The sequence below is a fragment of the Pelodiscus sinensis genome, chromosome 4 (assembly GCF_049634645.1).
Source record: "Pelodiscus sinensis isolate JC-2024 chromosome 4, ASM4963464v1, whole genome shotgun sequence".
NCBI classification, from domain to species: Eukaryota; Metazoa; Chordata; order Testudines; family Trionychidae; genus Pelodiscus; species Pelodiscus sinensis.
The window spans coordinates 16,379,015-16,405,277 of NC_134714.1; positions in this window are offsets into that span (position 1 = coordinate 16,379,015).

Consider the following 26,263-nt stretch of genomic DNA (forward strand, 5'->3'; position numbering starts at 1 on the left):
CACATTTCTGGGCATGGTCTGCAGTACTCATATACACAAGGGCTATGTCTACACTCGCGGCTTCTTGCACGATTAATATGCAAATGAGGCTAAGCGTGGAATATTGCCGAGCCTCATTTGCATACCTAATGACCCACCATTTTTTTCCAGAAGATGCTCTTGCGCAAGTAGGAGCATATACACTGCCCCTTCTTGTGCACGCAAAACCCTCTTGCGCAATGCTGTTATTCCTGAACAGTAATAGGTATAATGACATTGCGCAAGAGGGTTTTTCTTGCGCAAGGAGGGGCAGTGTAGACGTTCCTTCTTGCGCAAGAGCCTCTTCTGAAAAAATGGTGGCTCATTAGGTATGGAAATGAGGCTCAGCGATAGTCCACGCTTAGCCTCATTTGCATATTACTCGTGCAAGAAGCCGTGAGTGTAGTCATAGCCAAGGTGTAGAAGGAAATAATTTAACCCTCGCTCAAGATTTGAAACTATTAATGAACACACATTCATCTGATGAAGTGGGATGTGCCCACAAAAGCTCATGATACCATCTACATTTTTTGTTAGTCTCTATGGGTGTGTCTGCACAACACCCTAAAGTTGAAATAAGATACCCAATTTGTGCTATGCAAATTGCGTATCTTATTTTGAGTCTATTTTGAAATTTGGCTCATTTACACAGTGCCAGATTTTGAAATAACACCCTATTTTGAGACATCCCCTAAACCTTGTGGAATGAGGGTTACAGGGATGGCAAGGTAGTGTGCCCCGTTATTTTGAAAAATATTTGAAAATAACAGGCGGCTTGTTAAGATACGGAGCATCTATTTTAGGATACCGCCGGTATCCTGAAATAGCTGCACAGTGTAGACATACCCTCAGGATGCCTCTAGACAGAAGTGTTATTTTTGGAAACATCCGGTATCCCGAAATAGCATTTTCTGTGTCTTGACAGCACACTCGTTATTTCAAAAGCGGTTTTGAATAACAGGCATGCTTTCCGATGTCCCTGTAAACCTCGTTCCATGAGGATTAAGGGATATTTTAGAATAGCTCTCTCTTCTGACATTCCAAATTGTTGAAATAAGCTATTTCGACATTAACTCCAAATAAGCTACTCAATTAGTATAGCTCAAATTGTGTAGCTTATTTTGAGCCAAGTGTGCCATGTAGATGCATCCTAGGGTGCTGCAGAACTATTTGTTGTTTTTTAAGTTTATTCATAGATTTGTAATGCTGGAAGGGAACCTTATGATCTTGTATCCTGATCTTCACCAAGTAACGTTTAAATGATGCTAGGGGAGACATTTAGTTTACCATCTATCATTTAAGTGACGAAAACTTTCTTGGGGAACTTGTTTTTTTATGTACTAAAAATTAGCCTCTAATATCCTCCCAAGCCACCTGCCAACCAAAATAAAAAGCACCAACCAACTTGCAGGATAGAAATTTCTTAGCATTGTCAGTTATAGTATGAAGAACAAAACACATCTGGTTGAGATTTACACCAACAAAAAGGATGAGTTTCTTTCTTTCCATTTTATTGTCTCTGTAGGTATCAATACAGCAACATGTGGCAGCTGCCTCATAAACAAGAAAAGCCTCTAAAAGCCCATCACACGAGATATAATTTAGAACCTTTTTCCTAATCTCAAAAAGTATAGGAAAGATCAGTCTATTTTAGATTCTGGCCTTTTTAATCACTGAATTCAGTGTCAAAACTCCCATGGAACAGGGAGCACGATTGGATCAGCTCACCATTTGTGACCCACCAAGATAGCTACACACCAGGAAAGTTAAACTTTGAGGGTGCATCTAGACTGGCAAGATGTCACTTTTGCGCAAAAACTTGCCAGCTGTCTACACTGTCCTCTTGAATTCACGCAAGAGCACTGATGTTCTAATGTAAGAACTCAATGCTTCTTGCGCAAATACTTTGACACTCCCACTCAGGGGTAAGCCCTCTTGTGCAAGAGGACCACTGTAGACAGGCACCCTAATTTTTTGTGCAAGAAAGCTCGATGGCTAAAATGGCCATCGGAGCTTTCTTGCGCAAAAGCACGTCTATACTGGGCACAGATGCTTTTGCGCAAAAGCAAATATTTTGTGCAAAGGCACTTGCCAATCTAGATGCTCTTTTGTGGAAATACTTAATGGAAAAACTTTTCCGTTAAAAGTATTTCCACAAAATCATGCCAGTCTAGACACAGCCTGAGAAAAGGAGGCAGCTAGCCCTTAGCAGAGAGTGCTGGATTATGGAACTCCTTGTTAAGGATCAGAATAGCCACAGGTGGGTCATTTTCTTAGTATGACACACCCTCTTTATGAAAAAAGCTTTATGTAGTAAGCCTAAAGATCCTTCAATTGATTCTAGTAGTTGTGAGGAATAAAGTCCATTATGGGTGAATTCAATACAAGTATTAATTTTTCTAGTTGACACCATGAAGCAATTGGATGGGTGAATTATAAATGCAATAGAAAGACATATAATCAATATCTTAAGAAATGCTACGAAGAGGAACATCTATCAGGCTTTGGATATGTATTGAGTTGGAAGAATGAGTTTATTTATATTAAACTATATCAGGGTAAGCCTATGCTATTGTCTTAATGAGGAGTAATATAAATAAATATTCCTATTGTATTAAGCTACGGCCTGGTGTTATGAAAAGGTACTGGCAGGATCTGAAAACATATTTGATTGCAAAAATGTCCTTTGAATTAACACTGGTTCAATTAGAGGGATTTGCAGGGAACTTTGGTCCAGTTGGCAGGCTGCACCCTGAGTGAATGTGCTAGACAGCCCTGCCTCAGCAACTGAGACCCCAGCTGCCTATCTATAGCCCCACTCTGGCTTCCATCAGCCTTGGTTACAACCTGCAAGGTGAACCCAACACACTCCTAGTCCTGAATTTTCCCCAGACCATAACCAATGCCAAACAAATAGTAAGGTTTGCTTGTTCCTCTAAAGATTACAAGTGCATCACAGCTTATTAACTTACCTGGGGGAAATACACACTTCCCTTCAAGTGCAGCACTGTGGTGGTTTATATAAAATTAAAACAAGTTTATTAACAATAAGATGTAGAGCAAGTGATTCCAATAAAATAATAAAATTAGAAATGTGACAAGCAAATAGAAGTGAAAACACCCATCTAAATATCTCAAACTTATGTAGCAAAGTGTAGGCTTTGTTCAAGATACTTTGTCTCACCAGTCTTTCGTCTCCCCAGCCACCTTCTTCCCAGCCGCATCTGACTTTTTCTTTTCGTCAGGACCCTCCACGGAAGTACATGGAGCTAGCTTTTCTTGTCTTCCTAGGTGTAAGGTTTTAGCCTTAGCTCAGAGGCAGCAAAGCCCTTTTTCCTGAGGAGGGTATCTGCCTCCATGTTTTTCTTTCCATTTTTATGGAAGAAATCCATTTTGTCACCTTGGGCTAGGGTTGCCAAATCGTTTCAACAAAAATACTAGACACACTTGACATTACGTCACAATCTACATTACATCTTATTTAGAAAATACTGGACATTTCTATTTTCTCGTTTATATTTTCTTAATTTGTTTCTCGAACAGAAAGCTCAAATACTGGACTGTCCGGTTCAAAACCGAACACTTGGCAACTCTACCTTGGGCTGTTTACAGTCTCCAGGACACAGTGTCAGAGGGTATCCATAATTGAACCCACTGAGTTGTTACAAACATCTCACAGGAGCATTAATGACATTCATATGACAAAAGCAGCGAGGAGTCCTGTGGCACCTTATAGACTAACTGAAGTGTAGGAACATAAGCTTTCGTGGGCAAAGACCCACTTCGTCAGATGCATGTAGTGGAGATTTCCAGAGGCAGGTATAAATATGCAGGCCAGGATCAGGCTGGAGATGCCGAGGTGGATCCAATCAAGGAGGATGAGGCCCACTTCTAGTAGCTGATCTGGAGGTGTGAATTCCAAGAGAGGAGAAGCTGCTTTTGTAGTTAGCTTTTTGTAGTTAGCAAGTTCCTCTCTTGGAATTCACACCTCCAGATCAGCTACTATAAGGTGCCACAGGACTCCTTGCCGCTTTTGCGGACTAACACGGCTACCCCTCTGATACATTCATATGACATGTGTAGTGAGTATGTCAGGCCTGGTGAGTTGCTGATGCAGAGTACCACAAATGAGCAGCTGTGTCGCCCGCTCTCCATGCTTGCAGTTGTAGAGGGACAGTGGTGATGTTTTTTCCTCCAGCAGTCTTGAATGAAACATACGTATGTCCGCAACTGTGACATTGCCAGGGATGATGCTATTCCCTGCCCCGCAGGAAAAGTAGAACTGCTTTTGAGGTTTGGGCATCTGTTTGACTCTGGCTCAATGATAATTCTTTAGAAGTTAGCCAGCTTAGAAAGGAGCAGCCAAATGCTACTCCTAGTTATGCCTCTGGCAATCTGGAATATCTCCACTGGACGAAATTCATCCCTGGTGTAACTAGAGGAATCTAGATTCTAGACTGTTCTCCACCGCCTACGCCAGTGCGTAATTCAGCTCCTGTACTAGCATAATTTCTCCCACAACGCATGTCCCAATATACTTTATAGTTCCAATATACTTCCCAAAGTCTCAGACTTTGGACTATACCCCTGAACCTGAAAGGGGAAATGTTTTTGGTGGTGATGTTATCTGAAAGTAGAGGGGACAGCTTCTTAAGTGAAAGCAATTCTATTGAATCCATTGATACCAGATCTGAATTTGGCCTGAAACTTTCTTGTCTTTGAAGGGAATCATCCTTTTCTTACAGTCTTTGTGGTCTATTCTGCACAGAAGATTAATCCTCAAATGCTATACATTTAGGCTGTGTCTACACTGGCGCGATCTTGCGCAAAAGTGGCCGCTCTTGCACAAAAACTTGCTGCCTGTCTACACTGGGGCTACGTCTACACTGGCCCCTTTTCCGAAAGGGGCATGCTAATTTTCAACTTCAGAATAGGGAAATCCGCGGGGGATTTAAATATCCCCCGCGGGATTTAAATAAAGATGTCCGCCGATTTTTTCCGGCTTGGGGAAAAGCCGGAAAAAAGCATCTAGACTGGCCCGATCCTCCGGAATAAAGCCCTTTTCCGGAGGATCTCTTATTCCTACTTCGAAGTAGGAATAAGAGATCCTCCGGAAAAGGGCTTTATTCCGGAGGATCGGGCCAGTCTAGATGCTTTTTTCCGGCTTTTCCCCAAGCCGGAAAAAATCGGCGGACATCTTTATTTAAATCCCGCGGGGGATATTTAAATCCCCCGCGGATTTCCCTATTCTGAAGTTGAAAATTAGCATGCCCCTTTCGGAAAAGGGGCCAGTGTAGACGTAGCCTGGCTGTGTGTTCTTGAGCAAGTAAAATGACGTTCTAATGTATGAAATCAGGGCTTCTTTTACCAGAACTCTGATGCTTCCTGTAGCCAGACAGGAACCCTCTGCCACAATCATCTTGCTTGCCCTCTAAGATGCCTCAGAGCACACAGGGCACAGAGAGCAATAAAATCAGCATAGTCTTTGATGCCTTGACAGAAGGCCCGGATATGCTGACTCATTGTGACCCTGGACAACTGTAAACATAGATAAGAGGGCCATTAAGCCAGTCGTTGACCAAGAGGCTGCAGAAACTGCCCTTGGCTAGGACTGATATTGATACGATCACACAACCGTCCCGGAAGAGGAATCTCCCGCTGAGTAAAGAATGTCCAGTACTCCCAATTTAGTTCTCTCTCTCTTACAAGTGTAAATTACGTTCATAACTCCCTTGTAGGAACTGGCGTCACAAAGACGAACCATCACAATTTGGCACCTAAGATAAGAAAGAGAATACGTGACCCCACGGATATAAAGATGGGCCCAGCAGCACACTCACTTTGAGTATCAATCCATCAGCTGCCTGCTGGTCGGGCTAGGTGATTGACTCCCAAGGTCCACATGGGGATGCCCAGTCTCATATTCGTCTTTCCGAGGAATTGAGTTACCGATCCTGGCCTGACCTGCTAGAATCGAGACACGCAGAAGGTGGTAAAAATTGTATCTGTATGTGTCCTTTTCTTTTGTCATTGTGCAGGTATAGCATTAGAGCTCTATAAGGCTAAGTTGTCATTTTGGTACCATTATTTTGGTGTGTTTTTTGTTTTCCCTCCTTCCTTTGTAACCACTTAAGACGTATATTTGCTAGCAGTTAAGAAGTAGAGTAATAGCCATTGTAACCATATGATTATAAGTTTCTCTAAATAAACCTGTAACTGTTTAAGCTTTAACCTGACTCCTTCTGTTGCTGTAACAGAACCAGACACACTTAAAAGAATGATAGCCAGTCAGGGGTAAACACAGTAAGAGCTAAGTGTCGAGTCGTGTTGCTTCCACGGGGAAGACTCTTGGGGTGCCCTTCAGCCTCCCTGGCTGCCCGCTGCAAAGGGACTTTTTGTTCTAACAGTCAAAGACTCGGGTGCAACTAGCTCTCTCTGCACCACCTTGGGGCACCCGTCAGCCTCCCTGGCTGCCCACTGCGAAGGGACCTTCGTCCTAGCAGTCAAAGACTTGGGTGTATTAGGGCTCACAGACCACTTGCTACCCCAGCCACCGGCTGACACTCCCGCTCAGGAATAAGCCCTTTTGCGCAACTGTTCTTGAGCAAGAGTCCGGTGTAGACAGGCAACGTGAATTTCTTGCACAAGAAAGCCCTATGGTTAAAATGGCCATCAGAGCTTTCTTGCTCAAGAGAGTGTCTACACTGGCAAGGATGCACTTGGACAAAAGCACCTCTCTTGCGCAAAAGCACATGCCAGTGTAGACGCTTTCTTGCGCAACTACTTTAACGCAAGAACTCTTATGCTAAAGAGTTTTTGCGCAAGATCACGCCAGTGTAGACATAGCCTAACTGTTCAAGATCGATCACTTTAATCCAGAGAAGGTTTGATGTTCTAGTAACTAGACTCAGAGGAGTAGCTGTGTTAGTTTCCAACTTGAAAAATAACGAGTAGTTTTGTGGCACCTTAGAGACTAACAAAAACATAGTATCATGAGCTTTTGTGGGTAAAACCCACTTCTTCAGATGAGCTTGAGTGAAAGGGGAACTCTCAGAATTTATAACAGAAAAAGAAAGGGATGGGGAAGTACCTGTCAGTTGTAGTGCCGGTGCTAATGAGGCTAATTGAGTGGGTTGGACGTGTCCCATAACTACCTTTCAATGTCAATGAGGTGTTGAATTTAAGGAAGGCTGGTTTTATAATGGGCCATCCAGTTCATGTCTTTATTCAGGCCAAGGGAAAAAGTGTCAAATTAGCATATGAAGGTCAATTTCACACATACTGTGGTTGGCTTGTGAAATTCCTTTGTAGAAGGATGGCTATTTTTAAATCCATTAATGAGTGCAAAGGTAGATTAAAATGATCAAGCAGGCCCCCTGAAAGTGAAAATAAGGATTCTGTGAGAAAATTCCATTAAAATAACATTTCATGATTTAATTTTTTTTGTACACGTTAAATGTGATTTTTGTTTTTAAATATGTGCAGTTAAACTAAATGTTGATCTCATGACCTTGTTTAGCATTTGTTAATTATTATCCTTACTTATTTGGGATCTACTTTTTCAGCTCAATATATAAGACTGTTATATGGGGTTCTGCAAAATTCTTTCGCATTTAAAAGGGTTCTGTGGCCAAATAAAATTGGGAAAAACTGGTCTAGCGATACTGCAGTGTATCTTTGGGGGGGGAAAAAGAAAAAGAAACAAAAGGAACTGCTGGCTTCAGCAAACTGTGTAACTATCTGCAAACTCATTTTCCCCCTGTGCCAGTTTCCCTCTCTCTATTTCGGGATGCCTTGTTATTTTGGAGAAACATCACCCTATCCAGCTATCTCTGAGGATGAGCATTAAAAAGCTGTAAAGAGAACTGTGATGATGGTAGAGACTTGTGTAGATGAGGTAGGTGACATTTACTTTGGGGCCTTGTTTGCAATCAGAGAAGTGCCTTGAAATAATTTCTGTGCTGAAATATACTGAGTTGTTCATTTTCTATCTCATTACCTGGAATAACTTGGCTTCTTTCCTATAGCTTGGGCAAGACACACCACAGTATTGTAATTACTCGGGGAAATGCTGGTTTTTCATGCTGCATACTCCATTTTCCTGTGTGTGAGAGAGGAGTATGTCTGTATAATAGGTTATATTTTTATTACACTCACACTTCCTCTCATACACAGCACCTTTAAAAATTCAGCATATTCCACCAAAATCACAGTTCATTGGTGTGTCTGACCCAGAATATAAGAAGTTTCCATAGTGGTGGGATGTAGCTTGGACAGTGAAAGTTGCATTTTTAATGGTGCTTAAAATATACAGTCTAAACTTTGGTGATTTGTTTTGTTACTCTAATTTATTCCCGCTGGCTGTGGATAAATGAGGAAGAGTCCATTTTTAGTCTGACTGTTGCTTTTTCTTTGCTTCCCAGCAATCCAATTTTTGATTTAAAAAAATACATCTAATTAAAGGACACATTATTCAGCAGGCACTCTTTTAAATGCATAACTGATTATCAGCTTCCTGTAATTGGTAGCTTGTATATTGAAACTTTGATTGAGTTGGCAGCCAATAAAAGATTATTTTTTAATTAGACATTCTCATTCCTACCATTTGGGAATAGGGGATTTCTACCCTGATTTGCTTCAATTGAAGAACACACACAAATCGCTCAGTAGCCATCCGTGTCCTTTTCCTCCAGATGATAAATAAATAGAAATCTGCTTCTCTCTCTCAAAACCAGCATGGTGAGGCAGTATTTGTCATATGAGTTTGAGAAGCCACTGCTAACAGGGTATACGTGTATTGTATGATACACAAGCAATATAACGGAGCAGTTTAAAATACTGAGATTTATTTCCTGTCCCAAAGGTTTTTTTTGAAGTTTCCTCTTCATTAGAAATTCTGCTTTTACACCAGGAGAATGTTGACATGAAGTTATGACCCCAAACTACCCTTTTAGAGGATACCAAACTAATCCCGCCCCCCGACCAAGCAATTGTTAGCTGCCATAAGAGACATCCCATGAAACCTCTTGCCCTGCAAACTCCATCTAAAGTGATGACTCCTCTAGAGGCCTTTCTTTCTGCTTGATAAACTGTGTTGTAGCCTGTCTCTAGTAATATACAGTACATAGATGTGCAACTCTTTGGTAGTAGCAGAGCTGCCAAACAGGGTTAGTATCCTGAAACATTTGTAGCAATTCTTTCTGTCTGTCTGCCTTCCTTCCAGGTGCAGAGACCTCCATCCTTTCCATTCCAAACCGCATGAGCCATCTCCTTCCATTTGAAACTGCATTCCGTTCATGTGGGCACTCACAGCTGATGCTTTCATGGGCACAAACCAGGTAAGTAGTGAATATGTTTGTTTTTAGCAGTCTGTGACACGGCATTTGCCCTGCACTGGCCCTTTAAGGGCAAAACCTCAGCCCTGAGCAAGGGCTGAGAGCAAAGCCCCAGCTGAGGCAGTTCTGGCTAATGAGGGCCCAGCTGGGGGCTATATATAAAAGGGCTCCTGGCAGGAGAGGGAGAGCTGACTGTGGTTCTGGAGAGACAGTAGAAGGGACTTGGCTGCCAGGGACGCAGGAGGCTTCCTGGTGGTAGAGCAGGGCTGGGGAAGCTCTGGCCAAGCAAGCTCTCAGGTTACAGGGCCTGAAGCAAGGCCCAAGGCTACTAGAGAGGTAGGCAGGGGCAGCAGGTCCACACCCCTTTGCCAGTGATGAGTGGCCATTACAGACTGCAGTTTGCCCAAGGCAGGGGCTAGATGGAGACTGGCAGTGGGTCTGAGGCAAGCTGGGTACAGGGCAACTGGGTGCTCCTTGGGAGGAGAATAGGGTGCCCTGGGGAAAGGAGGACCCTGGAGTGCAAGCAGGATAAACACTAACCCCCGGAAGGGGGCTTAGAGACTGGAGTAGGTACTGTCAGAGGGCAGTGGCCTGAAGAGGAACATGGGGGGACACCAGCTAGAGGGAGGCAGCCAGCCAGACAAACAAGCTAATTCCCAGTAGGTTGCCAGATGTTCCATTTTGAACCGGATAGTCCAGTATTTGAGCTTTCTGTTTGGGGAAAGAAATTGAGAAACTAGAAATGTCCAGTATTGTCTAAAGAAGATGTAATATTGATTGTGATGTCAAGTGTGTCGGGTATCTTCGTTGAAACCATCGGGCAACCCTAATTCCCAGGACTGGTGGCGCTATGGTGGTGAGTCTGCCCCGGTGACAGTGCTTTTAAAGTTAGCTAATGGAAATGAGGAGGAGTTGCTGGCAGCCCACTCTGAGTGGTGCACAGCCACTAGTTTGAGAATATGGGTGCTAGGTTTACCCTTCTCCCTCCCCCCTGCCAGTTTCTAATGTCTTCTGAGTTGTATGATCCACTGCTTGTGAATACATGCTGCCTTACTGTGCTGGACACCACCACTATTTTCTAACTGAAAATGTGCAGTTCTTCTGCCCTGTGCGTCTAAGTCAATCTCCTCCTGAAAATGGCCAAATTCATCTTTATCTGTAACCTGCCATTGGCGTAACCATTATGCACACCTTCCTTGATCACTGTCCTGCTGACTGTTTCAAATCTCTCTGTCCCTCTCTCCCATGGCCCTGCTTATCTGAACAATATGGAACTGATTCTCCTCTCCCTTCACGGTGTTTAACCTGGTATCCTCTGCAGTAGAGTTATTTCCAGCTTACACAAGGCTCAGTGAGAGTAGAAGGGGGTCCCAAGACTCCTAGGGTATGTCTACACTTGTGGGTTCTTGCGCAAGAATCTGCAGAGTGTCCACACTGCCCGCCCGCTCTTGCAAAGGAAATTTACAGGATGATGTGGTAAGAGAGGGCTCCTTGCGCAAGAGCCATACTCTTTTTTAACAGGTGTAAGCCCTCTTGCGCAGGAGCTCTTCCGCAAGCAGGCAGTGTGGACACTCGGCAGGGATTTCTTGTGCAAGAAAGCCCTATGGCTAAAATGGCCACCAGAGCTTTCTTGCACAAGAGAGTGTCCACACTGCCATGGGTGCTCTTGTGCAAGACTTCTTGCACGAGAACCCTTGCACAAGATTTTCTTGCGTAAGAAGCTGCCAGTGTAGACATAGCCCTACTATGTTGAAACAACTGTAACCCCCAAGGAGATTGCTTGGATTCCCGGGGCTTTGTCTGCTGGCAGCTCAGGGAGAGGCACTCTGAGTTTGCCTTGGCTCCCCCTCCCTACCAGGGCCAGAGTCTGCCCGGCAACCCACAGGGAGTGAGATGCCCCTCCCAGGGGGAAGGAGAGACCATTGTTGAGGGGAGTCTGGAGCCAGCCAGGAAAAGGGGAGGACTGAGTGTGTGGGAGCTAGTAAGCCCCAGGCCTGCAGGCAGGGTTCCCCCTGAGAGCTAGCCTCTAGGGACCTGAAGGCAGGATCCCTCAGCTGGGTTTATGTCTCCACTGTTGATTCCCAGTTGTGGAGTTTGCTGGGAGGCTTCCCCAGCCAGGCGGAGTTGGCTCTCCAGCTCCCTGGGTGAGAGAGTCACTGCATGGTCAGCTGGGCTCTAGCAGCAAGTTCAGGGCTGCTGCCTGCTGTGTGGGTCTGGAGGCTGGCCTGGGAGGCTATAGTTTTGAATTTTGGTGCAGTTGTGTGGTCTGCATCTTGAGCCCTGCACCCCTTCACAGTAAGGGGAAATTCTGGGACCGAAGCAGCCTGGTTCCTGCTTGAAGAGGACCCCTGTGAGAAGAGAGCAGCCCCTTTGCAGAGACTGAGTCATCTCTCAACCTGAGGCTCATTCATGGAGTGTGTGAGTGCACCAATTTTTAGTTAGTAAGTCAGGGAATTTGTTTGGGGATTTTATTACCTGCAGCCTATTAAACTGTGGAGGGATTTGCTGCCTTCTCCCATTTGTGAGTCCTTTGGGCTGTACTGGACCTAGTCAGCCCCACTGCTAAACCTCTGCAGAGAAGGATTGTGTGGTCAACAGTCATCAAGGGCCCCAACAAAGTACGCGTACCAACGGGACACTAACTTCACAGTTGCAGGGCACCGGTGACCCTAAAAATAATGTTTTACCCTGTTCTGTTATAATTGTCTCCTGTTTAATATAATTGTGTTTATTATAGTGTATGTGTTTGTGTTATTTTCTGGGAGTCTCCAACTATCTTACAAATACGTGGGGATTATCCTGGGCTAGAATTTTCCTCCCAAGCTGCCCTGGCAACCCTGCTAGGAAGGAGTGAGGGGGGTGGAGGCACCGCCAAGTACATCAATCAGAAAGAATAAAATTGAGTAGGTGGCGGGATCCAGAAGAACCCAGACCTATCCATCCGAACCTGAAAGGAGATTGGCTCTAAAAGAAGGTAACCAGGTGGAGAGGGGGCGCTACATTGATCCCAGCGGTGCCTCCAATGTAGCGCCCCCTCTCCACCTGGTTACCTTCTTTTAGAGCCAATCTCCTTTCAGGTTCGGATGGATAGGTCTGGGTTCTTCTGGATCCCGCCACCTACTCAATTTTATTCTTTCTGATTGATGTACTTGGCGGTGCCTCCACCCCCCTCACTCCTTCCTAGCAGGGTTGCCAGGGCAGCTTGGGAGGAAAATTCTAGCCCAGGATAATCCCCACGTATTTGTAAGATAGTTGGAGACTCCCAGAAAATAACACAAACACATACACTATAATAAACACAATTATATTAAACAGGAGACAATTATAACAGAACAGGGTAAAACATTATTTTTAGGGTCACCGGTGCCCTGCAACTGTGAAGTTAGTGTCCCGTTGGTACGCGTACTTTGTTGGGGCCCTTGATGACTGTTGACCACACAATCCTTCTCTGCAGAGGTTTAGCAGTGGGGCTGACTAGGTCCAGTACAGCCCAAAGGACTCACAAATGGGAGAAGGCAGCAAATCCCTCCACAGTTTAATAGGCTGCAGGTAATAAAATCCCCAAACAAATTCCCTGACTTACTAACTAAAAATTGGTGCACTCACACACTCCATGAATGAGCCTCAGGTTGAGAGATGACTCAGTCTCTGCAAAGGGGCTGCTCTCTTCTCACAGGGGTCCTCTTCAAGCAGGAACCAGGCTGCTTCGGTCCCAGAATTTCCCCTTACTGTGAAGGGGTGCAGGGCTCAAGATGCAGACCACACAACTGCACCAAAATTCAAAACTATAGCCTCCCAGGCCAGCCTCCAGACCCACACAGCAGGCAGCAGCCCTGAACTTGCTGCTAGAGCCCAGCTGACCATGCAGTGACTCTCTCACCCAGGGAGCTGGAGAGCCAACTCCGCCTGGCTGGGGAAGCCTCCCAGCAAACTCCACAACTGGGAATCAACAGTGGAGACATAAACCCAGCTGAGGGATCCTGCCTTCAGGTCCCTAGAGGCTAGCTCTCAGGGGGAACCCTGCCTGCAGGCCTGGGGCTTACTAGCTCCCACACACTCAGTCCTCCCCTTTTCCTGGCTGGCTCCAGACTCCCCTCAACAATGGTCTCTCCTTCCCCCTGGGAGGGGCATCTCACTCCCTGTGGGTTGCCGGGCAGACTCTGGCCCTGGTAGGGAGGGGGAGCCAAGGCAAACTCAGAGTGCCTCTCCCTGAGCTGCCAGCAGACAAAGCCCCGGGAATCCAAGCAATCTCCTTGGGGGTTACACAACATTATTCTCTTTGTGTATAATGTGACATGTCATCACACCACCCCTCTGCTGGTTTCAATAGCTTCCTCTGCTCAGTAGCATCCCAAGGATTTTCAAAGCTCTCTGTGGACTTGCCTGATGCTCCCTCTCTCATCTTGTATCCACCCCCATACACTCTGGATATCTCCTGTGAGTCTTCCCCTCGGCTCTGAACATGTGGGTGTTTATCTCTTGTACTCATTTATCTGAAACTTTGAGTCACTTCCTCTCTCTAAATCTCTCACCCACTTATCTGAGTCCCCGGGCCACCATTTGATGACACTGTGCAGGAAGGCAGGCGCTTTGAGTCACGCTGATCTGGGACAGCACAGATACTGTTCTATGCTCAGCCACAGCTGTTGTTTCAGATCCAAACTGTAGGCCTCAGCAGGGAGTGTGGGATTGTGCCTCAGAAAGGAAGGACTTTCTGTGGTGGTGTGGGAGGCCAGGGTTTCTGCTGTGCTGAGTGTATCAGGGAGCTGGTTATGGCTCCATGATTCTCTGCCTTGCCCCGGTACAAGTTAGAGCAGCCCTGGGGTGTGTTCTAACCCATGTCAACTGCCCAGCAGCTACCCAGGGACCATCTACCAGCTGAGCATAGCTAGCCCTCAGCCACTGTTCCTCATCACCCACAAGATCTCCATCCTCACCCCTCTCAACAGGGGGTCCCTGATAATGAGGTAGGTCCCCTTTAAGACAGGAGCAGCACGAAGGGGGCATGGACTCTGGGTCCAGAAGTGGTTTTCTGTTCAAAGGCTCCATGGTGTGTCCTATTGCGAGGGGTTAATTCTGAACGGCATTTATGTCTCGAGTTTTGTCATATGATAGTATGTTTTACTGGGGGGTACGTCTACACTGGCATGATTTTCTGAAAATGCTTTTAACGGAAAACTTTTCCATTAAAAGCATTTTCAGAAAAGCATGTCTAGATTGGCAGGATGCTTTTCCGCAAAAGCGCTTTTTGCGGAAAAGCGTCCGTGGCAAATCTAGACGCGGTTTTCCACAAAAAAACCCCGATCGCCATTTTCGTGATCGGGGCTTTTTTGTGGAAAACAGTACTGTGCTGTCTACGCTGGTCCTTTTGCACAAAAGACTTTCGGGAAAAGACTTTTGCCTGAATGGGAGCAGCATAGTATTTCCGGAAAAGCACTGACAATCTTACATGAGATCGTCAGTGCTTTTCCGGAAATTTAAGCGGCCAGTGTAGACAGCTGGCAAGTTTTTTTCCGCAAAAGCAGATGATTTTGCGGAAAAACTTGCCTGTCTAGACACAGCCGGGGTGTTGCTGGTCTAGTCTGTGTCCAGGAGCTTTCTGGGGTTCAATAGCTTTATACAGAGGGTTTTGTCAAAGGGGGTGATTTGCAGCTGCATTTTAATGCCATTGACTCTTGGTTTATAGTACTTGGGGAAGTGATCCTTGTATTAGCAGAAGTGACCTCCTTCCCCTCCATAATGGCTCTGTTGCCTGTCAGGTTGCAGTGAGGAAATCAGAGGTGGCGAAGTAACCTCTTGCTGCAACTGCATTTTCAGCAGGCCTTTTTGTGTGGCAGGTGTAACCTTTGGAGAAGATATAGGCTGCAGTCCCTTTCCCTCTTCACCCACTGCGAGCAAGCTCAGGCGACATGCGATCAAATGAGCAGGAGAACTGCCTCAGGGCAAGACGGTATGAAATGCACGGTGCTGAACGAATTGATACTCTGTGTAACTGTGTATTTGCAGCAGGAGTGTAATAACGTGGTGTTTTGCTTCCCTCTCAGAAAAACAATTTACATTCTTTTTGTTTGTGAATACAGTATGTATTTTCCAGTGTGTTAGATCCAGAGCTATTGGGCTGACTCCTCAGCTGTCATAAGCTCGGGGTGCAGGGCCACACCAGAGCCATCTGCAACTTGCTGCTCCTGGGGCTGATGCTACGCCACCCTGTACTCCGCATAATCTAGAGCCACCTCAAAGAAGCTCTACATTCCACTGGTAATCTCCATTATGCTGACTGGAGATCAAAGAAGCACCACACTCTGCCCTGCCCCTTTCTCCCTTCCCCCTGATCATGGTGACTTCAGCTGGGGTGTGGAATATGATGCTGAGATGACGGAAGGAATCTGCAGCTGACAAATTAAACTTGCATTCTGGTCTCTTTTGCTGTTAGAGGAGATCTGTCTGTAGATGGGTGCCAAATTCCCATTGACATTAATGGGTGTTGTGAGCCTACGTGGAATGAGTAGTACTGGGAAGCAGCTGGTCTGTCCCCCCACAACTAGAAACTCCCTGAAGATATTGTGGTGTTCTTCAGAATGTCAGATTTCATTGGTGTTAGTGTGGTGTGTGTGTGTGGGAGGAGGAAGAGAGAGTAAGTCTCTAGATGCAGTAGCTGCTTAGAAACTCTCAGAAATGTGAACCCAATGTAACCAAAGAAGAAATGAGTCTACAAAGAGTTTGCAGAGGTATGAACCTTCTCCCCACCGCCCTAAAATGCCCAGTGATGATGATTAACTATTTCATTCCTCACAGGAGGCATTGTCTGCATGGGAAAGTATGTTTAACTTAAACTCTTTCACAAGTGGTATAAGCTAACATGAGGACAGCATTGTTTTACCAGAATGTATCCATACAGGGGATTGTACCTATATAAGGAGGATGAAGATTAAAGCCTTGATTATACATGCAATTGTACTACTTTAACTATACTGGTATAGAAGCTTCAGGGGGTAGCCGACTTAGTCTGAACAGGTAAACTGAAAAAACAACAAATGATCTGGTAGCACTTTATAGACTAACAAAACATGTAGCTGGTATCATGAGCTTTCGTGGGCACAGCCTACTTCTTCAGATGACTGGAGAGTTGGATGTCTGTGGATATCTGCATGCCTCTAACTAGGGGACCGGTACCACCCACTGCAGCTGTATTTTCTCTTTTTTTAAAGCTCTGTTGGGGAAATGAGCTTGGAGTACCCCTGGAGTTGGTTTCAAGTGTCCACCCCTTGTGGGATTTAAAAGCACTTGATGGTGGCAGCGGATATTCCCCCAAATCCGAGTACTAGGATTTTTTGGGGGGGAAGTTTTTGTACCAAAGCCTGTAGAGCTCAGATTTTGGTGTGGTTTTGCAGGCCCCCACTTCTGCATTCATCGTATCAGAGTGGGGAATAGCCTAGATAGCCAACACTCCGGTCATCTGAAGAAGTGGGCTGTGCCCATGAAAGCTCATGATACCATCTACCTGTTTCGTTAGTCTGTAAAGTGCCATTTGTTGTTTTTTCAGTTATACTGGTATAGTTAAATTGGTACAACCCTCTGTAGTGTGGATGTGGTTCTGTTAATACTACAAGACTTACCTGGTGTTACTTGGGTCTTTCAGGGTAGGGATCTTAGGTGTGAGGGAAAGCAGGAGTCAGGGCAGGTGGCAGCTGCTCCCCAGGTTGGCCTGGCCTGGCGTGGGGCAGTGGCAGCTATGCCACCGAGTGGGTGGCTGCTCCCTGGAGCTGGTCTGGGAGTATGGGGACTGCCTGCATGGCCACCCAGTGGGTGGATGCTCCCTGGGGCTGGCTAGGGCTATTAGGGGGTCAGCGATGCGCGTGCTTGCTGCCCCAATGTGGTCAGTCTCCCTGCTATCGCAACCATTCCTTTCCGCCTGATGAGAAACAATCACATTACATGCACATCCCATTGTCCTGGCACAACCAGCCCTGACCTTGCTTTAAGTTATGAATAGAGGGAGCTACATACCAACTTTGGTGCTCGGAGCTCTTACTGCAGTGGTCCCCAACCATTTGGTGCTGCTGGGTGCCTGGGGGCGGGGCCACTCACGTGGCTGGGGCTGCCCATTTGCCACATGCCTGGGCCAGTGCTCCCCATGCGCTTCATGGCTAGAGGTGGGGCCGCTCATTCGCTGCAAGCCCAGGGCCGGCGCTGCCCATTCGCTGCATGCCCGGGGCTGGCAGCCCCCATAGCCGCGAGGCTGGAGCAGCCAATTTGCTGCATGCCCAGGACTGCCGCCCCCCAGAGCTGCATGCCGGCACTCCCCATGCGGTGCACTTGGGGCCGGTGCCGTGGATGTGCAGAGAGCCCCACACAGCACCACGCGCCCAGGGCGGGGCCGGCCCCGAGCACTTGGCGGGCACACACAAATGTCCCGATGAGTGCCATGGCGCCCGTGGGCACCATGTTGGGGAGCACTGTCTTACTGTTTAGCAGGAACAGACTCTCGGATGGGTGGACACTAGGACAGACGGTCATATATAGTAGATCAAGGTGCCTTATGGGAAAGTGAATAAGCTATATTGGTGTGAGGCACCTTTTTTACAACTATAACCATATCAATGCTATACAGGTTTTACTGACTTTGCACTATGGCTACATCTAGATTACATCCCTTTTCCGTAAAAAGGATGCAAATTAGACATATCGCAATTGCTAATGAAGCGGGGATTTAAATCTCCCCCACTTCATTAGCATAAAAATGGCTGCCGCTTTTTTTCGGCACGGAGCTTTGCTGGAAAAAAAACGCCAGTCTAGACGCGGATCTTTTGGAAAATAAAGCTTTTTCTGAAAGATCCCTTATTTTAAGAGGGATAAGGGATCTTTTGGAAAAGGCTTTATTTTCTGAAAGATCTGCGTCTAGACTGGCGCTTTTTTCCTGCAAAGCTCTGTGCCAAAAGAAAGCGGCAGCCATTTTTATGCTAATGAAGCGAGGGAGATTTAAATCCCCACTTCATTAGCAATTGCGATACGTCTAATTTGCATCCCTTTTACGGAAAAGGGATGCAATCTAGACGTAGACCTATTTGTTTAAAAAAATAAAATAAAAACCTCACCCTGAGTCAAAATAGTTAAACCAGTGTAAAAACTGCATAGACAGGCTTTAGTGGTAAAACCTTCTCTTGTGCACATGTCCTAAGAAAGGGAGGAGCACAGATTTGCCTGATTAAGTGATGGTGCATTTCAGTGCCATTAATAGGTGATGTTTGGGAGGTGCCATCAAGGTTCCTTCTAAGTGGTGCAGCAGCACAGCCCTGCAGCTGCTTAATCGGCCCAGCCCAGTCAGGCAGCTCTGTGCTCAGAGCCCCGGACTGAATGGGGCTGATTAAGCAGCTGTGGGCCTGAGCTGCCATGCAGCTTATAGGGAAACGTTGGGTGCCACCACTACCTTCTTTGCCCCTCATTAAGAGGGAGTTGAGCCCAAAGAGCCACTGACATGCTGAAGTCACTGAGGGCAAGCCAAGCTGAAGGAGCCCAGAGCAGCCCACAATTACAGCATGAATATCTACATACACAGCAGTGAATGGGATCATGTCTTGGCTTCTTGCATAGGCAGAATGCACCAGAGATCTTTCTCTACACTGCAGAGTAAGCCCAGGATTCAAGAGCAGGCTCAAGCATAACCCTTCTTCTGTCTACACCCAAATTACCCTAACCTAGGATTCGGACTTAGGGTCTTAGGACCTAGAGGGGTGGGCAGTCTGAGATTGAGTCAAGCTGGGATTCAGGAGTCAAGCCCTATTGCTTTGCAGTATAGGCACAGAGCTTGTACTCTGTGAGACTGCCAAAAGTATCCCACAGGCTGAATTCTTGTTCTCTGGACAGTCAAACCTTCCCCCACTACAGCATGAGCAAAGGGTTAGCACCACGTTTTGGGTGTGAATGCAGAACAAGGTCTATATGGCTATAATTATTTCGTTCAGAACAGTGTCCCCTTCTCAGTAGTACTTGCATGATAATCAGGCCTACAGATTCACCCTAACAGGGAGCTGCACTGTGAAAAGTGAGTGCCAGTTCATAAAATGTCACAGTAACCTGTAATAATAAATATTGATGGTAAAAGGTGCAAAATAGGGGGAAATGAATTAGTCCAAACAGAAAAGCCTACTTATGCAATTCAAGCAGTGCTTAAAATCACGCCTGGTAAACATGAACAGCGTGAGACCACAAATCAGTGAGTCAAATTGGTGTGCTGAAAATTAGGCCTAAATGATGGACAAAATAAAGAGGGGACGGACTATTCTATTCATCCCTCCCTTTTGGGGGTCCCTCTGTGGGGGAAAAAGACTTTGTAGCAATAGCCAGTTTTCCTCCCACTGGCTGACTGAAAGAAGGAAAAAGGATGGTCCTTATATGACCATCACTCCCACCTTTTCCTGGGACCTTCAACCTCCTTCATACTATACCTGGAAGATGTCCTACGCAGGCCAGGCTATAGAGGGAGAGCCCAATGACATCATCACCTCCACTGGGTCTAGCTAAATCCCAAACACCACTTGGGATGTGACACGCCCCTACCCCCCATCCGGACAACTTCCATGTGACTGTTTCCTTCCCTGTCTTCTTTCTTTGCTTTCTTATCTCTCTCACTTTCTCTTCTGTGTACTAAGAGTCTGGCATAGACAGCCAAGATGACGTATTTAGCAACAGTGCTGTAAACTTGCGCCAGAGAGGCAGATAAAAGTAATGACCCACCCAGTCTGATCCTGTTACAAGCGTGGCTGATCAAACCATGTGCTGTTCCTGTGTGTTTCCAGCAGTGAAGTTGCAAGTGAGAGTTAGGAGCAGAGACAGAAGTTGCATTTTTTTTTTGTCTTTGCTGTTCTTTCCCCTCCCTTTGTGTATGGTTACAACAAGGATTCTAGCCCAGCTCAACTAACTTTTTTTCTTTTCTCCAAAACGGACAATTATTACAAGCTTTATTTGAACTAAGACTGTCAAATGGAGGTGTATGTGTTTTTAGGGGGTACCCATCCCACCTCCCTCCAGTTCGAGAAAGGGAACAAGAAATTTTGTGAAAGTGAAAGCCTTATTTAATACTTCACAGGTCAAATGCTTTAACTGGTTTTCCTGTTTTTAACTGCTTCATTTTCTGCATTTTGAATACATGATTAAAAAGATGTTTAATGGTGTTTTCTCCCTGGTACCGAACAGGCTGGGATGTGTGTATATCAAACCCTGAATCTTTTTTAACATTGTGTAGTGTTGGGCAGTGACAGGGTTCTGTCAACATCTTTAACAATGGGGGTCCTGTATTCCATCTAAATTAATGCAAGAGGACTAATGTGGTGCTGTTTCCCCTATATGCCCCTGTTCACAAAAGGGAATTCTTTCTCATCTGACAGGGTACTGCTGCGTTTTCTGTCACGTGTGGAAAAAGTGTTCAGCACTTCCATTGTTGTATTGTAATACCCGTGATATGGTCCGCAAACATGCGTGGTGCTGTACAAGGGAAGTGTGCTTAAAACTAACATGCTTCTGTTCTCCAAAGAGTTAAACTGGGATTTGTAAAAGAACCCAGAGGAGTCCGGTTCCCAACTCCCAGTGCATTTCAGTGTGGGGGGGTGGTTGTTGAATCTGCAGAGAAAATACTGAGTGGTCTTAGATCTTTGGAGCTAGGATGCTTCCCCAAGCAAAGATGGCACTGGAAGATTTTGCAAGTGAAATAGAAATGGGCTGGGTGTATATTAACTGGAAGGCTATTTGGGGTGCACAGTTCATTGTGGAATAGTAACAGTCTGCAGTTGGTGAGATGGGAGGGCGCGGGAGTCTGATATTTTAGCATAATCTTATTGGTGGAAGAACTGCATAAGTCTTTCAGCACCATAGTGAACATAAGAATGTCCATACTGGGTCACCAAAGGTCCATCTAGCCCAGAATCCTGTCTGCCGACAGTGTCGACTGCAAAGTACCCCCGGGCGGGAGACGACCAAAGACAATGATCAAGCGATTTGTCTCCTGCCATCCATCTCTAGCCTTTGACAAACAGAGGCCAGAGGCACTATTCCTTACCCCCTGGCTAATAGCCTTTTATGGACCTAACCTCCATGAATTTATCTAGCTCTCTTTTAAACTCCGTTATAGTCCTAGCCTTCACAGCCTCCTCTGGCAAGGAGTTCCACAGGTTGACTGTGCGCTGTGTGAAGAACTTTCTTTTATTAGATTTAAACCTTCTACCCATTCATTCCATTTGGTGTCCTCTTATTCTTCTATTATGGGAACAAGTAAATAACTTTTCTTTAATCACCCTCTCCACACTACTCATGATTTTATAGAGTGATGCAATAGTGGCAAGAGGTGGTGTCAGCAGTGGGGTCGACAGACTTGTTGGGCCCCTGGACAAGGCTGAGGAGGACTCTGCATCTCCCGAAGGGGCAGGGCTGAGGGTAGCCTCCCCCGGGCATCCCTCAGTGCCACCCGGAATGCACCACACATACTCCAGTCAGCCCTCAGTGCTGTCCAAAGCACGCTGCTTGGGGCTGTGGCAGCAATGTAAAGGGCCAGGGGTCCTGGCTGCTGCCCCAGTAGCAGCAACAGTGGTCCAGAGCTCTGGGCCCTTTTGAATCACTGGGCCCAGGGGCAGTGCCACCTTTTCCCCCACCCCCAATGGCGGCCTGGGTGTCCATGACTGTGTTTAATTTATTACCCACACTTACAATTACAGCCCATTTTAAAAGTATCATTATTACGGTTGCCCTACCAACCATGGATCTCTGATTAATGGCCTACAAGCAACACATGCCCTGCCCAGTCACAGCCAATGTTCTATCGCTTTGACCCAGGTAATTCTATGAAGGGAGTTACTGTCTCGTTGTAGATTTATCAAACTGGACGTTACTGTCTGGTGCACCGTCTCCTTGCAGAGCAAAGTGTTCTTCGTTCTTGCACTAATGTAATACGCTAGTCATATAAATGTTTCCCAGGTAGGCATTGCCCTGAGTCCAGCTCATAGGTTTCCCCTGTGGAGTAATTCACATTTTTAAACTTTGCTGAAATAAAAGGTCATCCCGTTGTATTCTTTGCATGATTCAGAGTCTTTCTGGAGAATAATCCATAGCCAATATTTGTAGAGGAGAACATGCTTATTAGTTGACTGTCGCTGTCTCTCCAGATCATTTGGAAGACCTATGTCATTTACACAGGTCTCCTGTAACGGGGTGAGAATGAAAGGAGATTTCTAGGCACAGAGTCTGTATGGAGAGCAGGCATTTGTAGACTAGTGTAGACGAGAGCTCTATTTCCTCACTCACTTTTTATCTTTCTCCACCAATCCTATTTTCCTTATTTCCCGTTCTCTGTCCTTGTGGATCTCCTAGGGTTGCCAGTTACTTTCACAAAAAATACCGAACATGGCAGGAAAAAATTTGGCTGAGCCCAAAACAAAACAAAAAAACCCCACCGGGGGCCCACAGTTGTTGAGCAAAAAAGAAAAAAAAACACAAAAGAAAAAGTCACTGTGACTTTAAATCCCCACACTCACCGCTTCCCCCATCCCTGCCAAGCACGGCAGGGGAAGACTGTCCCAAGCAGCCTTCCTTCCGAGAAAAACAGAACATACTGGACATTTTACAACCGTAGGATCTCCCAGTTTCCCTCACTTCTCCATGCCTCTTATGCCTATTTTCTCTGTGCTAGTGTCAGCTAATGACTCCATGGGGAGATGCTAGAGAGCCAGCCAGGCTGAGATTTTGGGTTGGACAGAAGAGCCCATTCTGTAGCAGAAAGATCTGTGACTCACCAGCACAGCATCCCAATCTGTCCTCTCCCTGCGTCTTTCCAGCTGTTCTTACTTCTAAATCCTTTGCCACACTGTTCCCACCTGTTCTTCTTACCCTGCCGTTCCTCTCTCTCTCTCTCTCACTGCTCCAGTTCTTCCTAAACACCAATCTCCCTCCTCCCTTTTGTCCTTCCATTGGCATAGGGGACACCCTAAGATGTTTCTAGAAGGGGAGGCCATTGGGGACTGGAGTAGCCGGAACGATATTCTGCTACAGAGGGATAAGGACCACTAACCTTTTTCAGTCATGTGTGGATTTTTCCCCCATCTATGTGTGGAATAAATTTTGTGCTGTGCACCAAGGCATGTGTGACAGTGCACTACCACTATAAACACACAGTCTCTCTGTGGGTGCTCTGCTAATCAGCTGGGCAGTATTTGGATTTCTCCTGAGTAGCTGCAAAAGCACTCCGCTTACAGGGAGCACTGGTGAGAAGGTCTGGAACAGCTAGGAAGGAGGGATGTGCTGGGGCCTGAGGAGAGAAATGGAAGGCAGCCTGGGATGGGGCCAAAGATGCTCTGGTATATATGGGTGAAATGGGGTTGAAACAGCTGAGCTGCCAAATATGTGCTGGAGCAGAAGCTTGTGAGCGAGGGCTGAGGTGCAGCTCTCTCCTTCAGAACTAGTCACTCTCTGCTCTTCTGGGTCTTAGCACCCAGAGGTGGCCTTTTTGTGCAGGGGCAAAGGGAGCCACAGCTGTCTATGGAGCCAGAGGGGGCACTGGTGTCCAGGGGCTCAGAGAAAAGCAGCATCGTTGTATTGAGGTTGCTAGTACCCTACATAAGAACAGCCATACTGGGTCAGACCAATGGTCCAGCTAGCTCAGTATCCTGTCTTCTGACAGTGGCCAATGCCAGCTGCTCCACAGAGAATGAACAGAACAGAGCAATTTTGAGCAATTCCCCTGTCATCCAGTCCCAGCTTCTGTCACTTGGGGTTTAGGGACAGTCCGGGGATGGGGTTACAGCCCTGATAAGCGTGGCTAATAGCCATTGATGGACCTATCCTCCATGAACTTATCTGGTTCCTTTGGAACCCCAGTATCATTTTGGTCTTCACCACACCCCGGGCAAGTCTCACCCTCCTTCTGTCTACGATGCCCAGCGGCTCAGCTGCTAGCACTTCCCCCTGGAAGCATGGTAGATCTCTTATTCCTGATCTGCGGGGGAGGGAGGATGGGCTGAATGTGCACTTGTACAGTGTGTCTGTTCCCATGATGGGCTCTGTAGATAATGATCCCAATTGCAGATGTTTATCAGAAAGGCATGTGGATGACTTGGATGGAAAATCCTAGGCGATGAGGCTTTCTGGAAAGACTTACAGTACATGCTGGTTTTGCCTGAGGTGGGAGTTCTGTCAGAGACTCCCCCTTGTGGTTGGTACTAGGGATGTTAAAGGTTAAGTGAATACGCAGTAAGCATCACCCTAAATGGGTAATCAAAGAATCCCAGGGCTGGAAGAGACCTCAGGAGTCATCGAGTCCAACCCCCTGCCCAAAGTAGGACCAACCCTAATGCTTACTGGTTCTGGTTAACTGGTAATGAGGGCGGGGGGAGAGAGGGGAGGACTGGTGCAGCCCCCCAGTTGCTGTGGGCTGGAATCTTCTCTAGCCCCATAGGGGGGCTGCTCTGGCAGGGGCTGGGAGCCTGGGGCTGAAGGCAGGAGACCCATGTTCTGGGGGCTGCTCTAGACAGGCAGGAGCGGTCCCTAGCTCAGGATTCCACTTGTCAGTTGACTGGTTAAGTGCTAGGTAGACCTAACATTTAACCAGTTAACTGATTAACTGGGATTTTACATCCTTACAACTGCTGCACGGCCTGGCTATAACCCAGAGAAGATACATTAAGAGATTTGGGAAAGGTCACCAACATTCACCCTGCTTTTTCAAATCTCAGAAGATGTTTGGGTTCAAGCAGAGCTCAAATTCTGGGTGAAGATTTGGTTCCATCTCTAGTTGTTTTGCTTGAATTAATTTCCTGGGTCTGGTATCAGAGGGGTAGCTGTGTTAGTCTGAATCCGCAAAGCGGCGAGGAGTCCTGTGGCACCTTATAGACTAACTGAACTCCTCGCCGCTTTTCCTGGGTCTGTTCCTCCCCTCTACATCAAACTAATATCTTGGACCGAGGGACAAAACATACCACAAAAGTGAGGGACTGGCCCAAACCAAAACGCCAGCTCCAATGGCCCCCAAATCTTTGGGAAGGATCAGTTCTAGCGGGATTTGGGCCCAGAAATATATAGAGAGGAAATAAAAAGGGGACTAGTGAGAAGTAAAAGGCCATGTGTGTGCCCTGTTAGTTTGGCTCCTTTTCCCCTAATGAAAGACCCTATTCTACAAATACACCTTGGGGGGTGTCTCAATGGGATCATGCAGGTGCCTAGATCTGCTCGTGTGTAAGTGTTTGCAGGATCTGGGCCTAAGTCAATATACTATCCCCGTGATACATATTTCAGGCATGGAGGGAGTCACTCAGATTGTTCTGGGATGGGGCGGGGGTTGGGAATAGAAGAACTGTCATTGTTAATCATCTTCACTGATTCCAGGTTCACCCTCCCACTGGCAAGTGTCAGTCTAAAGGACGTAAATTGATAGTGAGGGAGGTTTCTCAGCTTCATCTTTACTGCAGCCATTGCCTCATATTTTTTTTAATCTGGATAATTTGGTCTATAACAATGGCACCCAACAGGGCTGGTGTGCTGTAGTACACCTGGGGAAGATTGGACCAGGTCCTTTGGGTAGGTCCAACTGTGCTTGGTGCCAAATCCAAGGAGAAGGGGTAAAGGGCCGCTCTAAGTTAGTTTAGTGGGAACAGCCGGAGTGGAAGGTACTCAGTTCATGACCTGACTTGCACCTAACATGCCTCTTATGCTAGTGAGTGGCTGGAAGCGGGTGGTGTAGAATAAAGCTAGTGTAGCCAGTTCTCCCAGGCTTAGTAGTACATAGTAGCTGGTTACAGAGCAAAGGCTGGAGCATACAATGGCACGTACGTCAATATGGAGTGAGGTACGATCAGTATATAAGAAATCCTTCCTTTGCAGGGGAGAATGCCATAGAGTGAGTTGATTGCAGGGTGATTTATAGGCTCCTTTCT